Source organism: Diuraphis noxia, unplaced genomic scaffold (genome assembly GCF_037042655.1).
Source record: "Diuraphis noxia isolate RWA-SAM2 unplaced genomic scaffold, SU_Dnox_SAM2 contig0004, whole genome shotgun sequence".
Taxonomy (NCBI): domain Eukaryota; kingdom Metazoa; phylum Arthropoda; class Insecta; order Hemiptera; family Aphididae; genus Diuraphis; species Diuraphis noxia.
The window spans coordinates 57877458-57893386 of NW_028301714.1; the positions used below are offsets into that span (position 1 = coordinate 57877458).

Genomic DNA, 15929 nt, shown 5'->3' on the forward strand with positions numbered 1-15929 from the left:
CACTCTGTTGTACAGTAGGTTACTATAATGGATGGAATTAAATTTGAATCCAATGATGTTATATCATTGTATACGAAAAACGATTCTGAGCGGAGACAGTTTATCTGTCTAGGATAGGTATATTATAGAATATAGATTATTAAAAAATTTCAAATCTTTGATTTCAAAAGAAAATTTTTATGAATTTCTATCTAAGATAATTTGAACATTGCCGTAATTTTTACGTATATAGTCAAATTTTGAACTTTAAATGCTTATAAAAAAAAACCGTACTTATGTATTTTTAATATTTTTCAACTACTATTGTAACAAGGTGTTAGGACTGTTAGGAGCCTTGTATTAAATTTTCAAGCTTATTTCTTCTGAACAAATACATTTTTATCGATATTAATTTTTAAAAAACTTATAACGATCGAAAATTGCATATGCCTATAAATAGTTCAGCTTAATTCCAAATTTTTTGAAAATTGCATGGTGGATAGAATATACTTATATAATTCGGTGAAAATTTCATGTATCTATGGTCATTATTTTTAAAATTACATAAAAAACTCAAATCGATTTTGTCTAAAACTGCGATTGTGCGTAAAATTTCCCGTTTTTTCCTTAATTTTTAATTTGTTTATTCCGATTATTTAGAAAAATATTGATAATTTTTAACTTTTGACCCCCCCCCCCCCCCCCAAGTACCAACTAGATTCACTTTCTGATCTAACAAGGTACTGAAGTCGAAAATCAAAGCACTTTTACTGTCCCAAAACGTGAAGATAGACACACAGAAAAAAAATACACACATCATGGTAAAATCAATAAATTCCTCCCTCCGCTCAGAATCTAAAATATTTAACTTCGAAGAATTATTGATATGCATTAATACCTACTTAAATTAATTAATATCAATCATTACTTTTTATGTATATACTTTGTATATTATTTAATATTTTTAATCAATAATATAATAAAATGAATAATGGCACCTACAAGAATGACTATAGGTACCTACCATAAATGTTTATGATGTACAGAAGTTATATATGTTATTACAACACACAGTAAAAGGATGCTTATTTAATTTTACAATTTATTTCCTTCGGTTATGTTTGGTATTGAAGCCATCCAGGAAAATAAATAGTACATCTTATAATATTATTGTATGTATATACAGGCTTTAAATTTTTAAGAAAAACTGATTAGTTTTAGATTTATGAAATGTTGTGAAACATATAGATTCAAGATGTACTGAGATAAAGTACATTATATATATAAAATTAGATTTGATTCATATGATCGAATCTTAAAATCATTTTATTTTTTAATGTTTTTTTATAGCTAAAATAACAAAAAATGTCTATAAAATATATTCATAAAAAAATGCATAAAAAGTTAGGAACTTATATAAGTATAGCAGTTATATGTGTAACATGTAAAAAGAGTATCACTTATAAGTTTTCTGAGCAAACATTTGTTTTAAATACCGAAAAAAGTACAATAAATACATACTAGGTACATATTGAGAGAGATGTTGGCTACAATATGTTTTTTTAATTATTTTTTGTAGTTTGATTAATACTGTAGTACTGATATAATTCTAAGTTTCATGCAGCATAATATAGTGCATGCATTTATTTTTTAGTAAAAATAGAAGCACTTATTAAAAATATAGGTATTACAGATTATAGTTATATTAAATTTTATGATTTCGATTACTTTTAAGTGCCCAGCAATATACGGTGTATCCAACACAATGATTTTAGATTTTAAGGGGCACGATGAACGTATTGATTTTACAATGAAGTGTATTATTTCCTTTTTTGGTGGGAAAGTGAATCTAGTAGGTACTTTGGAGAAGTCGAAATTAAAAATGTTCAGTAGTTTTTAAAAGTATCGAGCAAAAACACAAATTAAGGAAAAATTATAATTTGTACGCAAATCTAATTTTTTACAAAAACCGAAGTTGTTTTTTGGTGCAACTTATAGTTCTAGCATAAAATGTTCGAAATATTTTTTTTTTTTTTTTGAGCTATTTATAGCTATCGGTAAATTTCGATCTTTATTAGTTTTTTTTCTAAAGTTTATTTTGTTAGAAATTTATAAAAAGTAGTTTTAAGATGTTCTTATACCTTTAACAAAATAAAATTCAACCGAAACGTCCGAAACTGAATATTTATCCATAAAATAACGATTTCTTGTGGAACTATCATCTTATTTCGTAGTTATTCAAAATTTAATAACTATAGACACTTGAAATTGTCAACAAATATTTATATTAGTTTTTTCGATATTAGGATATTGGGTATACATGGTAAATTTTTTTTGATTATATTTTTTTAGTTTATTTACAATAAATATAATTTTGCTGTCAAACAGCTTAAAAATATAATGTATAAGGTTCCTCACAGCTTATTATAGTAACGTTTCAAAAACATTAAAGATATGCGAGCATGATTTTATTTTATAATCATTTAAAGTTCAAATTTTGACTAAATTCATCAAAATCACAAAAATATGTGTCATTGACTCATTGTTGACTGTTGTCAATATATTTTAGATGTTAAATTTAAAAACAAGATTTCACAAAGCTTCGTTGATCATACGTAATTGCATGTAAAATATAAAAGATATAGGTACCTATATTATTAATAGTTAAATAAATTATTTAACAATAACTTCATAAAGTATACCTAATAATAAAGTATATCTAACCGTCTTCGCTCAGAACGATGTTTGTATACAATGATTTTATAATATTTGTATCATTGAATTCAAATTCAACACATACATTTATAGTGACCCAAATGACACCTACAGTTCAACAGAACGGATCCAGTTGCCCACCTTCTTTATTTTTTAGTATCTCAAATAAAATATAAGAAACCTATATTTTCAAATCATTATCAATAACAAATATTTATCATCATTACATACTTTATAGTTTACAATATTTTATAGCACAACCGTAGTCATGAACTATATGTCAGCTTTTTGTCAAGGCCGAGTTGGTCAAATACTCTTGCATCTAGCTATATATGACTTCATAATATCCACTAGACCACACCTCATCATTATAATTTTTGAAAGAATTGAAATCAATTATACTATCTTTACCATCCACTCTAAACCCTAATGTGATAACGTTATTAATAGTTCTACAACTAATTACAATATTATACTCGTATTAAATCAATCTAATACTCATACATACATATTTATTCTATAAATATTACATAGATTTAACTTTCAAATTACAATTTAATGTATTATAGATTCTGAGTGAAATAAGAAATCTATGAATGTAATTATTTATTTTGCATAAAATAATGTTCAAGTTTAGTGTTAATAATATTTCGTTTTGATGTTTTTATTGTGTATAATAACTATTTATAAATGTAATAGTTATAAACAGTAACAATACTTATAAAGTTATAAGTTACAAGTTATAACATAAACCAAATATATTGAATTAGTTATCTAATGCATAAATGTACAGTTTTTTTTTTCATATAATTGTTCATAACTAACAGCAGTTGTTTACACTCAAATAATGTACAGGTAAATTATTTGTACGGCACAGATAATTGAATCGTTCCATAATGATAATTTTTGCGCCTAACAAATAATTATTACTAATTGTATTCAACACGATGGGGTATAGTGAAGTAATGTTTATTTCGTGTCAATAGATAGTATACTAAGTATAGGGACGTAAGTATCACAAATGAATAATTATATTATCAGTGTAATAAGTAAATCTAAAAATTATATTATACAATGTAATTTTTTGGTTATACAAGAATTTCACAAATTATATATAACTTCTATAAAAAAAAATGTTTTGTAAAAATTAGTAACTTAGATTTAATTGTTAAAATTCTATAAGTCCTATTGATCATTGAAATTAAATTAATATGCATGTAATAATGGTATTTAATACCTCGAAATTATAAATTACTATGCAAGGTACTTTATATTAACAGGTATTATATAATAATATTAATAATATATAGTTAGTATAAAGTATGTATAAATGTACGAAATATTACTTTGTCCATAGTACTTTTAAAACTTTGGTTTATTCTACATTTTTAAAAACAGAGACTTAACTTACATATAGTATAAACATAATATGAAATATTAAGAGTTTGAAATAAAATAATTTATAGAATCTATCGTAATACGTCAATACTTAACAGGAGTAGCTACTTAGTAAAAAAATTATTGTTATTACTGTTAATAGTGTTAATATAATATTCATCTACATTATACACATTACATGTATTGAAATCTGAAGATAAAATACATTTATAAAATGTAATACATTATAAAGGTGTACCTCTTCTCGAGCACTATCGTACACTATATTATATATTAAACGCTTTTATAATCTGTATTCTGATTAATGTTTTTATTTTAGTTCAAACACATTGATTAATTCTGAAGTAGAATATATAGTATGCAAATATACGTTTTAACCAATTGAAATTGTGTCTACACGGTTATAAACAATTACCATTTTTTTAAATTCTTTTCATTATTCACCACGCGTTAAACATGACGTAATTTATGCCGCTAACCTGACCGACCTCGAAAATACTTTGCAACACCTGATCAAACTGAAAGCATACAATTTTCAGTCATACAAATGGACCTTTTAACGTTAATATGACAAAAAACTGCATCTGATTAAATATAACATTGTTCTTCTTTTTTTTAACTAATAATTTAATTACAATAACCCATGAAAGAAGTATTTTTTTTTAAACAGCTTTAATTTAATAAAAATATACATAATGAAATATATTATGTAAAATACATAATACAACAATTAATTAGATATTTTAACATTTTAAAGCAATGACAAATATTCCTTTTAAAAATGCCGTTGAAAACTATGGATAGCATTATGATTATAATTGATTTTTTCAGTTACATCAAGAGTTAACTTTACTTAATAAACTTTTTAAATATAAATTTTGAATTATTTTTATACTAAATATAGGTACATTATAATATAATTTCACGAAACTTGAAATATATTTAAATTAAATGAGTCCACATATCCATTTTGTACTGTACATTAGATAGGTACTCGTTGTTTTGTTGTGTACACAAAAATGGAAACTATAGTAACTATCATGAAAATAACCTAAATATAGGTACCTACAAATAATTGTAAAATTTAACTAATAGTTTTTAATTGGATGGATACGGACATATAAATAACAATAGAACAGTGTTAATATTTTTAAAATTTGGTAATAGTTATAATTTATTTATTCGTATGGCTTAACAAATCAACGTTACATCAAATATACTCCTTTTAATTATGAGAAAAACAAAAAAAATTAAATATAAAACTTAAACAGAACTATAGACAGTTATAAGAATAGTTAGGTATCTACCTATAAATTATAATATAATAGTATGGTATTTAAATAAAAATATAGGTAAGCTATAATAAATATAATTTAAATATTTCAAACATATTATGGTAAATGGTTGGAGAAATATTAATAATTCACACTGTTAAATTAAAATAAGTGTTACCTGTATTATTATTTTTTTACTTTTATCAGTAATGGACGGATACCATAATTCGAACATCGCTATAAGCACTTTAAATAGAGAATGATTTTAATAATATTAAAAACGTATTAGTGCCTTTTTTCTTCATATATAAAACCAAAACATATTTGTCTGATATACCTATTGAATATTAAATATAAAAGTATTACGAATGTGAGAAGGAAGATATATTTTTTATTTGGTTGGGCATGAATGGCGAAAAAATGGTAATAGGATCGATTTACAGTTGGACCAAATGAGGTCATTGTTGACCATTACTCTCTGTAGAAACTCACAAAAAACATTATACACTATAATATAATATAGTAAATAGGTATATAGTGTTCAACATATTAATATAAATTATTTAAAGTCTACAAACATACATTTTATGTTATAGTTAAAAAAATATAAAATAAAAGTTATTGCGAAGTTTTTGTTCATTTACTTTTTATTTTGTTAAAATAAACGTTAAGTAGGTACCTAATTAAAATTCGATGATTAAGACAAGAAGCGACAATAATATTATAATGAATATTAATCCAATTAATACAATTAATAAAAGGTTTGATCGTTAGGTTTATATTATGTTAACATCCATAGTTAATAGTTAACAATCTAATAAAACTTTATATGCCGATAAATTATACAATATTTATCATAGGAAACACTTCGACATCCCAGACAGCCTGTACGAAGCAATTGGTCCATTTTCCAACTACCATAATATAATCTTATATCAGTCATATCTAAAAATATCGATTTGTATAGTAATATGTAAATTGTAAAAATGTAAAATTTTTGTAAAAAACTAATAACATGTTATGCAACAATATGTTGATGCCTAACAAATAATAATTAAAAAAATATATTTATCATTCTAAATGTTTTAATTTTAATTTGTTATTATAATAAAAAATAAAAATGTAGCTCTTGACAAGTGACAGAAAAACGAAGTCATAAAAGTGAAGACAAATTGTAAAATGTTCTTAACACATTTTTTTAAAAGATTACAATTGACAGTTGACACATACAGTTTATATTATTGAGACATACAATTGACGAAAAAGCATAATATAATATGTTAATATAAGCTCTTGAAATAATGTCATTTTATTGCAATACCGTATCAAGTAGAAAAAGAATAATGAAAATATTATTTATCAAATGTTCAAATTAAACTTGATTACAGTAATAAATAATAATGATTCATGAATTATAGTATTAAAAAACGATAGGTGGGTAATTCATAGAAATATAAATAATTTTAAAATTGTAGGTCCGTTGTGTATGATAATTGCGTTACTTAGGTAGCCATAATATTATTTAATAGTAATTTACAATAATATACGATTACGTATCTAATAAAATCGATATTAGGTACCTACATTCTGTTGACGATCATAACATTATAATTTATAATGTTTGTATGTATTATTTGAGTTTCATGATGGATAATATATAACAAGTATTATAATTGTTTAACAATAAATAACTAATTAAAAAGATTAGTTTATCTTTTATTAAGGACTTAATGACAATAATGAACATGGGAGTAACATTACATTTAACAGACGCAAGATGTATATTACAACGATTATACAACGTAAATGTATGGTAATATAGAAACATGTTCATTTTTAATATATATTATTTAATAACCATGTTGCATAACATAATATAATATATCTTTAATTAATTTTCAAAATAGTAATTATTTTAATTTTTTAAACACTGTTTTTCGTTTAGTAACAAATTTTACTTCAAATAAAATTAAATTATACAAATTATTAATTTACCTTTACTTATCAAGTGTCTGTCGTTCTAGACATTTTTTCAGTTTTGTAAAAATAAAATCGCAATACACATTATTTATAAGTTTTATTTTCAGTTATTAAATTGAAAAAAAAAATCGCCTTTGTGTTATAGAGAATACCTGTGGGTCAAATAAAAATACTAACCACGATGTTAAAATACGCTGTATATACTCGTATGCGTAGGCAACACGTGGGATAGATCTGTAGGAATCACTAATTAGAATAACAAATCAAATCCTACAGGCTTGGTACGATGTACTATTAACATGTCTGACTATGGAAGTATATGAGAGTATAAAAACAATATAAAATGTACTTTATGTACTATAAATTTAAACATTTGAATAATTATAAAAGTTGATACATTTTTAAATCGTATGATATTATTAAGAATAATATTAAAATATTGTGTGTAAGATGATTCAAACTAAGTGTCTATGCCAAGAAAGAAAAACTAGTAAATAAAATAAAAATTAATTAAATATTGTAAATTATTAATTATATAATTGCTTAAAAAAAATCACATTTTAAAACGAATTATATTAAATACATAATAAATGTTGTAGATATACAAACTAAACACAGTGGAACTGATTTTAATATATTACACATAATAGTGACTAGGGTACCTTATTATGAGTGTATTACAACAATTTGTTTACATATACCTATGTTTTTATTATATATTTATATTTTCCAACAATATTGTATTGAATAAGTATTTAAATGATAAATAACAATTTAAGTAATTTAATTTTGTAATTATTAAATATTAATCGTAGGCTTAAAACATTTTGTCAGCACACGTATATTATTTTCTATACAAAATTTAATTTTCAAAATACTTAGAATAGGTACCTATATTTATACCACTAACATATTCACAGAATTTTACAGTACGAGATATATTAGATATTGGTGTAAATAGGGGGGCCATAAGTTTACTTAGTACTAAGAATTTAACATTTTTAGAAAATATTAATACTAAAAAAGTAAAAACTTAAGGCTATAATTGCGACTATAGCAAGGATCTTCAAACTTTTTTATTCAAGGCACCCATAAAATATCAAAAGCACTTAGTGCGTCCAAAGTATATGAACACGAATAATTTTTAATTTTATAGAAAAATATATATTTATAATTATAAATATTTGAAAAATAATTCTTATACCTAATATAATAGTTATACAATATTATGATACAGGAGATATAATAATTGACATGTGTGCGCGATAACGATTTTGTATATTACACATATATTTAGATTATTTACTGTCCTTTAAGGGGGGAGGGGATGATAACTTTTTCACGGGCCATAGTTAGGAGACCCTGGACTGGCTGGACTATGGTATTAACTTAAATGACTTAAAAGTATAATATTAAAAATAATTATTTCTTTGATAGAATATTAAATGCTTTTTTTTTTTAAATTTAGTTCAACTATATAACTCATAAGAAAATAAATTACTAAAATTATATTATAAAAGGCTAATGTTTCATCAACAATAATAATTTTAAAAAAAAACACTTTTTCCACTTTTACTTTCAGCTTTTTAGAGAACCTACTAGATCTAATTTGCTACCAGAAACTAACCTTAGGTTTGAAGATTAAAGCATTTTATTTGATCCTAAATGTAATGACAGACAAGTAACACATAATTGTAAAACTAATGACCATCACTTTTCTTATCAAATCTAAAATGATGATTTACATTTGAAAAAAAAAGTTTAAAATTCATATTTGGGGGCCGAAGTGGCGCAGTGGTCACGTAGTTGACTACGACTCACACAGTCATCGATTCGATTCATAGCAAAGTGCAAAAAAAAATTTGTGTGGTTCTACGTGATCACTAAATCCCCAAGCTGTCGTCCCATTACGTCATCCGGTTTCCAACTAGGTCCTACTCCACTGGGAGTGAAGACCACACATGTCTCCTCTTGGAGAAGGGGGTAGTATCATGCATATAGTGATATATACATAGATCAATAGTTCACATGATCTCCCTACTACCCACTTGTGATAAGCATTGACGAATACCTAGAGGTCCTATCAATGAACAAATACGAAAAAAATTTCATATTTCATGAAAAACATTGAATTTTGATCGTGGAAAAGGTTTTACGCACTAATATTTTTAATATGCCATATGGTTATGATAACAAAGAACATAACAAACAAATTATAATAACATAAAACAGGCACACTAACGAGTAGGTAATGAAATTACATCACGGATACATGCAATAGAATATAGTGTAGGTGGTATACAAAACAGCAAGTCTTTTTTGTACTTATAAAATACATAATTGTAAAATATAGATCTTATGCTGTAGTACTGAAAAAATATTTAATATACCTATATATATATACCAGTCTTATATGTATTGTTTTAAGTAGAAAAAATTCAACTTATTCTTCTTAAATTTTTAAATACACAAATTAAAAAAAATATTGGTATAATATGTTAACGTTCGTAAATTAAAAGTAGAAAAATAAATATAATTATATTATAACGAAAAGTACTATAATAGGTATATACGATTTACCTATAATAAATTATATTATTATACAGTTATAGAATATAACGATATAAGACAGTGTCTTTTGGGTATAGTTAAGATTTAGTAATTTGAGCTCCATAACGATGTTATTCTATATAGGTACATTAGAAAGGTTAGGTTAGTACCTATTAAATATTTAGTTAATTCATTACTACGCGAATATTATAATGACTTATAATACAGAAACTACAGAGATCTAATGGAAGAATAATATGTAACACAAAAACGTATGTAATACATTCTGGGGATGAAACGTGAAATGGAACGTCCAAAACGTTAGTATCTATTGGGCTATAGATAAAGCTTTTAAAATTTAAAATAATAAACATTTTAGTTTTTATCTTTGATTTAATTAATACGAAAAGGTTGAAAGTAATAGAATTTTTGAAAATTTTTTTATTTACTTATTATTTTTATGAAGAAGAATAATACAGGACTCCTGTAGTCTTAATACTAACGATGCAATCAATGTGAAATACGTTCGGTTCAATGATTTTTAGCTATTTTAAAACGATAAATGCGTAAATTATGTCCATGACCAGTTACAATACCAAAAAGATTTTCCAACGTTAGTAAAATTATTTGAAAATCAATCGCAACTTGTTGGTTAAATAGTCCTTGAAATTCAATTTTGTGTTAAAAGGGGGGAAATTATATAGAATCCTTGAACTACATAGTAGTACCTATATAATTCAAATTATCTATTACCTTGTATATTTCCGTAGATTTATTCGGGGATATATCCTACATTTGAAATAGTACACCCAACGAAACTAAACAATTTTATTTTTTCAAACATAATTAATGAAATAATTACGAAAATATTTAGGTATTAAATAATAATTAATAGATAATTTCCAGTTAAGACAAAAATGTAATTCATTTAACCGATATTATGTGTATAATATACAATATAAGTAATACACGTGTAAATAACAATTCAGTTAGGAGGTACCTATGACATATTGTTATTACAATGTTATGCATATATAAGTAATAAATTTAAATTTTCTGTTTTTATTACTAATTCTTATTCAAATAGCTATTTATTACACTTACGAAACTTACAGGTAGTTAATAAATCATAAGATTTTGTAGACTAATTTACCTACTATATATTACATTTATTATCCTGTATGTAAGTTAATAGGTAAAATATATTTTTTTAAATTATAATGAAAATATGTATAACATAAAACAATGAAGAATTTTTACTCTCAAAATAACCTTAATGATAATCATTAATTTGTCCGACGTGCAAAGAAAAATAATATATAATATACAGTTTCTATATCTATATTATCCTCAACCGTTATGAATTCGTTTTTCGCCAATTAACCGACAAACACCGTTAGGATGGACAAAGATGGTTAGTAATAACTAATAAGAAATAACTAATAACTTTATATGCTGCATGCACAAGATTATCATGGTTTTTATTGAATGTTATTAATTTAACAAGTATATTATTAAATATAAATATAGAAAAATTTTTAAATTATTATTTACTTTATAATTACTTACACGTAATTTAAATAGTCGTGATTTTAAAATTTTCTAAAACTTACTAATTATTACTAGCTAGTATTTCTACGTAGGGAAATCTATAAACTCCCCAACAAACATTTAAAGCATGAAGGAACTTATAAAAAATGAAAAAAATGATTTTTTAGTAGAATATATTTACACGTAAAATGTTATATACGTAATGAATATTACATTGGATTGATTGAATTCAGATAAATAACCAATATGTAATATTTTTGTTAATAAAACACGTTGTATACAAAAATGTTTGATAAAAATGTATTTAATAATAATATTTATAATTTACTATGCATACTGAAAATCGTTAAAATTTACCATAATAGTCAAGAAGTAAAATCATCCGTCACGAATAGGTATGTAAGACTGTAAGCATATCGTTTAAAGTTGAAATATATTTATCGAAGTTCCAAACAATTAATCGAAATATAACACTATATTGGCAAAAATTCGTACACAATAATAATAAAAAAAATAACTACACTAAACGCGCGAGGACATGGTCCGTTCAATGACCGGCGATGACTGCGAAGTGGCAAGTGTGAGACTACTACTATACTGCTGTAGTTGCGGCGGTGTGTCAGTTCAGTTGAACCTCCAGAAGCGCATATGTACATGTTATGTTCAGTAAATGTCCTATTTATTACACCTACATATACGCGAGCTAATGTTTTAAAAATACCTAATATATAGACTATAACGTCTATAACGTATGAAATGTTATTTAGAGGAGAACAATTTAATCTAATTTTAATTATTAATTATTAGATTTATTAATTAAAAACTTGACAATTGAAAGTGTCATGCCTATAAATTATTTTATTATTAGTACCTGCGTTTAGTTCGGAAATACTTTGTTTAAAAATGTGTAGATATTTGACAAAAAAATAAAACAATGTTTCGGTTATGTAAGGCGTTGAGTATCTACTATCTATATTGAAAATATACTGGAGATTTCTGTGTGACGAATGACAAGTGAATTAAAATATTTTGATATACTCGGGCACTCTGCTGTTGACTATTATAGCTGTATTGGCGAATTGGAAGGAGATAGTGTGCTAATATTAAAAACTACTTCTTTCCCTTTCACTTTCCCTTTTGTTAAATTAATGATATACACTGTGAAAAGTATCTAATACATTGTTTGGTCCTCACAAATAAATTTACACATATCTTGTTAGTTGTTTAGATCAAGACATAATACCATACAAAACACAATGCGTAATGCTTGACATTTGAAACAATAAAAGGTAAATATTAAATGAATGATACAAAAATAAAATAAGTAATCATCATTATATTAAGTCCATCATATAATTAAAAAGAATCTCTAATTTAAATAAAGATTAGATTAAAGGCAGGAAAGCTCTGTAATTATTAAAAAAAAAATAATAGAACTAAATGATTTTAATCAAATAGTCAAATACTGATATAATTAGGTGAAAAAAAACCAGTAACCAGTTTTTGGAAATAATACAACAAAAATTCCCGGAATACACCCAAATTTACACCGATGCCTCCAAAAATACAAATGGTGTGGTTTTCTCTGTCATCACAAATCAGGAAACCCATGTTTTCCAACTACCATCTTCCACCAGTATATATTATACAGCCGAAACTTACGCTATTTTTGAAGCATTTAAAATTGTCTTATCATCAAACCCAAAAAATTACAGCACTATCACCAGTAACTCTTTGCACGCCCTCTCATCAATATCAAACCCCTACCAAAAAAACGAACTCGTTAAACATATACGGAAATTAATATCTGAAATAAATAGTCCTACAAGTTTCATGTGGGTCTCCTCACATGTCGGAATACCCGGAAACCCTCGCGGAAACCTGACACTAAAGCTTATGAAACCACCACATCTCCTTTTTCCATAAAGATAAAAACACTAACTTCATCCAAAACTTTCAATATCATACAACATAAACTAATGTTAGAATGGAAAAGATTGTGGTTAAACCTACCTTTTTCCAACAAACTGAGAAATGTTAAATTATTTAAAAAAAAAATTAAAATACCTTCCTAACACCAAACAAAGAGAAGAAGTAAATATTACTCGAACTAAAATAGGCCACTCACATTTAACACATGTTTACCTTATAAGATAAGAACCAGTCCCTGTATGTGATACTTGCAATGAAACATTAACAATAGAACATAAATCATAAATTGCGCCAAGCCGCCAAATACACAGAAGCCCATAAGATCCTCAAAAATCCCATCACATTTCATCAAGTACTCAATGAAGACAATACAAACACAATCAATTCATTTTTCCACTGTATAAACATAAGTCATAAATTGTAAACTATACTAAACATGTCAATATTTGTAAAAGATATAATGTATACTTGTCTATTCTAATTTAATGCAGGCTAAAAACCTTTGTTGTTGAAGCCTTAATAAATAAAAAAAAATAACCATGGTTTAAATTTTAAATGGGGACTATTATTAATTAAATAAATGCATCTAATTAGGAAGACGTGAAGGGAATTTTCCACTTTTTAAGAACATAAGAGTAAAAGATCCACTATATTTTATGAGGTATGACATTGATATCTAGCGTTTTTATAAATAACAGATTCCTAAGAGCTAGGGTTTTATAGAACATTTTTTTTCACATTTCATCTTCACAAAATTAAGGTGGTGTATTCAGAACGGTGCTAAAGGTGGTGCAAAAACAAAAGTGGAAAGGAGCTACCATGTCACACATTTTACATGTGTCAAATTAAAAGATAAATAGATATACTATACATAATTATAATTGTAATTTGTTGCATCTGCTAAAGATTTCAATGCATGTAAAAGGCTAGGTAAATATATATAAATTTAGATTCTCTAAAAGATATATTAAATGTCTATTCAAGTTGAAACTGGAGCCAAATAATATGATGATTGGCATAGCATACTAGATAGTGTGATGTATGTTCAATATTTAAATATTGTTATGCAGTCCGCTTCTAATGATTAATACAATATTTTAAAATTCTGAGTGATGAATGCATTATTTTTACAATGATGTGTTTTTTTAAGGCTAACTGTATTCTAATAGATCTTAAGTAAATACCTAAAGCATAGTTAATAAAATGATTTTATTTATGTTAAGTATTATTGCATTAAATTACTATTAGTATCAAATACCAATTATAAATGTTAAATGTATAAGATCATTAGTAAAATAACTGCGTCAATAATTTGTAAGTAGTGTGTTATTTTTTGGTAGCGTTAGGTTAGTTTATTAATTTACCAAGTATTTGTATAATTAAAGTTATTGACAAATTGTCAATTTTAAATAAGTTATGGTATTTTCCCAATTAATGAATATTGTAAAGAAAATATTCTACCTTAATCTTTATTTTATGTTTTTATATGATTTTTAAATTATAAAAACTAAAAATAGAATACTTTTTTTATTTCTACAGTTTAATGATCATACAAGATAATTTTTTAAATATTATTTACAAGTAAACAACAGCTAAAAAATATTTGTTGAGTAATATTTTTAGCATTAACAATTAATTATTTCTATTTAGTTATGTTTTATTGTATAACAACACATTTTAATAAAAAATACAATGTTCACCATCAGAGGATACTACTACAATTAACCTTGTTTAAAAATCTATGGTATAAAAATATTTTTTGATCAAGAGATAGAAAGAATTTGAAAGTATTATGTATAATGGACAGTGGTGCAAGTCATATAGATACCCGCCCATTTGGCATTTATAAGTATTGGTGTTAACTGATAACAAAAATATTAATTTTAATTAAAGTTATTATTATTGACTTCATTATAAAAAATTAAAGCTGTACAGCTGTTTCAGCTTGGCCATAGCTGCAAACGCATTCGAAACCCCAGCAGTATTTGTGTCGTGGGGCCCCGATATTACAAAAGATATGATATTTTACTACTTATAACAATTTTTTTTTATCATTTTTTATGAAACAACATTTTTGGGGGTTCTTCTGAAGAAATGCATCTGGGGCCGTTTAAGTATCAAGCTGACATTGAATGAAGCTGTATATCACACTTAGTAAATGATGAAAAATGAACCCCTCCCCCTTCGAATACTGGTAGTGCATCAAGTATACATTTAAATCGCCCCCAAGCAGAGATATCAAGTTAATTTAGAACTAGGCTAACTTGTATGCAATCTAGATAAGATGATAAATATAAATTAATTTATTGAGGTGTTGTTGAATTATAGTTTATAAGTTACAGTTGAGTCACAACATAACTAAAAGTATTTTCTTGCTCTTTCTAAGAGTTTATGAGTTATATTTAAGGCACTTATATAACTCTAAAAACGCATTTAAGTCAAATAAATTATAGGCATCTATAGAAATATGAAATTCAATTTAATTTTCAGAAATAATGGGAAATACTTTAATATTTTAAAGTTAAATGTAGTTTTATTAGAGCATGTTAT

At 25.0% G+C, this 15929-nt stretch overlaps 1 protein-coding gene and 1 pseudogene across 4 annotated transcripts in view; one reads left to right on the plus strand and one right to left on the minus strand.

Moving 5' to 3' along the window:
* Positions 1-15929, minus strand: part of Evi5 (ecotropic viral integration site 5) — a 31881-nt gene that overhangs the window by 13262 nt on the left and 2690 nt on the right. Inside the window, exon 1 of one of the 4 annotated variants that reach the window (XM_089225397.1) lies at positions 11805-12013. The exons of the other annotated variants lie outside the window; for them this stretch is intronic. The gene's annotated coding sequence lies outside the window, so the exon portion shown is untranslated. Of the gene's footprint in view, positions 1-11804; positions 12014-15929 lie in introns of those variants that run through there. 4 annotated transcript variants of the gene reach the window in all.
* Positions 11986-13803, plus strand: LOC149056242 (uncharacterized; annotated as a pseudogene).